The sequence below is a fragment of the Mustelus asterias genome, chromosome 16, assembly GCF_964213995.1.
Source record: "Mustelus asterias chromosome 16, sMusAst1.hap1.1, whole genome shotgun sequence".
In the NCBI taxonomy this organism is placed as follows: domain Eukaryota; kingdom Metazoa; phylum Chordata; class Chondrichthyes; order Carcharhiniformes; family Triakidae; genus Mustelus; species Mustelus asterias.
The window spans coordinates 25,887,597-25,890,884 of NC_135816.1; the positions used below are offsets into that span (position 1 = coordinate 25,887,597).

Genomic DNA, 3,288 nt, shown 5'->3' on the forward strand with positions numbered 1-3,288 from the left:
ATGACCCCTGGAGGCTTATGACCCTCTACATTGTCCAATCGAGCACTGACTATAGGGTGCAATAACTCTGCTTACTAAATGGCACCTGTTTGCCAATGGATGAGTTCCCCTCTCAAACATGAACCCTTCCATGAGGCCATCTAACTTAATGGTGCAGCCATGATTGGTTCCCTGCTATGTTGCCACTGCTTTGTCCTTGGACTCTTCCTGATCCATCGTGTATCTTGTGTTTCCCTAAAGACAATCCAAACTGGTATTTGATGAAATGACAACAAGCTTATTATCCATTGGCTCATTATTTCAATCATGAAGTTAGTGGGTCAACCAACTGCAACCCCCTCCCCTCCCCCCCCCCCCTCACTCCCCCCCCCCCCTCACTCCCCCCCCCCCCCCCCACCCCCCAGAGAGTTGTTTTGGAATTTGAAGGTACAAATTAGTTTAACAGCATTCAGTAAGTCCTGGAAGGCTATGTTTTTATGGAGATGTGTAGAGCTTAAGGAAGTTGTAGGGTTTCAATTAATCTGTGTTTTTGCTGGGGATGTGTGTTCTGCAGCAGAAAAAAAGACCACACTGAAAATGTGCTGCTGTTGTGATTAGCGGGCTCTATGTGTAGTTGGGGTGCAGGAGGAGACCCAGGAGCCACTTGATAGCTCTGTGCAGTTAGGGCTCAGGAGAAGTCTTTGGGAGCTGAGAATGTAGCAGATTGTCACTGGCTCTGTGATGGAAAGACTTAAGGCTTCTGTTTGTTCAAAGCCTGTGGAATCTCATGGCTTTATTCTCTTAGCAAGTGTCTTGAACCTCAAACACTGTCTACTTTAAACAAAAGGTTATTGGTCCATAACTGGATCTGAGCAAAAACTTAAGTGTCTGGTCCAGGGCCATACCAGGCAAGGCAAGGACAGGTGAGTAGAAGGTGCTTTTTGCATCATATTCAAATTATGTTTGACCAAAGGGTGTTAGATCCTGATACTACCTTCCCAAAGTGAAAATCAGATTCATCAACACCTAGCACTCCTTATCTTGAATTCACCAAGAAAAATATTTTGTAGACTATTATTCTTCATGCCATTACCAAAGAGATTTTACTGATTTCAAAGAGATTTCAAAGACTATTTCCTCGGGTGGATGGAGCTATTACAAGGGGGCATAACTATAGGGTTCGTGGTGGGAGATACAGGAAGGATATCAGAGGTAGGTTCTTTACGCAGAGAGTGGTTGGGGTGTGGAATGGACTGCCTGCAGTGATAGTGGAGTCAGACACTTTAGGAACATTTAAGCGGTTATTGGATAGGCACATGGAGCACACCAGGATGATAGGGAGTGGGATAGCTTGATCTTGGTTTCAGATAAAGCTCGGCACAACATCGTGGGCCGAAGGGCCTGTTCTGTGCTGTACTGTTCTATGTTCTATGTACTGATTGAAATGACATTACTTTAAGCAGATTTCCTCCTCCCTCATTCAATGCATGACACTATGAAAAGATTGAGCATCAGTCAAGTTCAAACCATTGTATGGTGTTGTAACCTATTATTATGGCTCAGGTTGTATAGAGGTCTTTTTGATGGCTCCTTAATATAAAGGGAGACATAAAGCATAACTGTTATACTGTGAATCATTTCACAGAGTGTTTTCTCTAGCAAGGTAGGAACTAAAAACCTTGAGGGTTGTGGCAGATATTGTTGCAGTGAATGTCAAATATACTCTGCAGCTCTCTGCTTGCAGTCCTGGAGCAGACAAAAGATAATATCCAATTCTGTCACATGCTTTCTATTCACTTTTCAATAATTACCTTGCTGCTTCTTCTCGATCTGTGTGCACATCTTCTCTGAGCTATGAAACATATTTCTGAATCACAATATGCAATCTGCGTATTACTTTTAACAGCAAAGTTGTTCTCAGCAATCCATTACAGAATAAATTGTGTGTGATCATTTCATATGGAGAAGGGGGTTTTGAGGGGCGACAGCGTGGTGGGCAAATGCTTTAGCTTCCTTTGGTATTTTAATAGGGGCACTAGCTTATCGATTTGAACTGAATAACATAATACATAGGCTGCCATCAAAAGTCGATGCAATTTTTTTTTTCCATTCCTGATGAGGAGTTCACCATAATCTTAGATCTTAGAAACCCTACAGCACAGAAAGAGGCCATTCGGCCCATCGAGTCTGAAACGACCACAATCCCACCCAGGACCTACCCCCATATCCCTGTGGTGAACCATAGATGGTTATCACTATGGGTACTTGTACATATGTTACTCTTGTTACTGTTGGGGTTAGGGTTGGGGTGTTCCACCTGTTAGCATTGTTCTGTGATACACTCCGTTTGGCTCCGCCTTCCTATAGGAGTATAAAGGTCACTGCACTTCCTAGTGACCCTTTAGTCTGGGATTGTATTGTTAAGCAGTATGCTCTATTCTTGTTGCTAATAAAAGCCTTTATTTCCCGGGTACGATCCAGCCTCCCGAGTGAATTAATCGCGCATCAATCCCTACATATTTACCCACTAATCCCTTTAACCTACGCATCCCGTAGCAATCCCCCGACAAGTAACGCATTTTTTTTTGGATTCTTCAGATTGTGCGCTGCAGTGAAATGACTCAACAAATGAGGCTGAGGTTCAAATCCAGCCATGCTAATGAGATAATAGTTTCATTTTTAAAAAAAATTAATGGTGCCGTGTGGAATGGATTTGAGGCAATTTCAAAGCAGCTGGGTGAAAATGGGTCAACCAGACAAAACCATGCCATAGTTTGAAATTCTAAAAATCGCCATTATACTTGCAGTCTCATTCAGAAGAGGCAACAAAGGAATGGTATTCGGAAATATCACACTGATGCACTGGCTCTTTTCTGTGGTTGGGTTTTGTAGAAATGGCATGTGAATTGCTTCTCGGCCTTTTGGCTAAGATCAAGTGTAGTATCGGATCTGCACTTGGTTGAGGTCATTAGGTTACGCTGAGGCTTCATATGTTTCATATGAAGCAATTTTTAAAAGCGGCATCTTGGCCTTTTGGCTAAGATGCAAATGAGCTCAAGTCTTGGAGGAGGATCCTCCCCCTTCTCCAATCAGCTTGACTCATGTAGATCAGGCCCAGGACAGGGTGGCTTAGTCACCCGCCCTGTCTTGTCAGCCTGGATCGGAAATGTCTCAACCTGTTGAGACTCTGAATTGGATTTGATTTGATTGAATTGGAAAAGTATAAAAAAAATGTGAACAATCCATCCTCTGATAAAGCTAAAACAGATTTTCTAACACGTCATTGTTACTTCAAGTTCACAACATTAT

The 3,288-nt window shown here is 42.8% G+C and overlaps 1 pseudogene; it reads left to right on the forward strand.

Annotated features, from left to right (window-relative positions):
• The first annotated feature begins 2,884 nt into the window (after positions 1-2,884).
• Positions 2,885-3,062, forward strand: LOC144505687 (U2 spliceosomal RNA; annotated as a pseudogene).
• Positions 3,063-3,288: the final 226 nt, after the last annotated feature.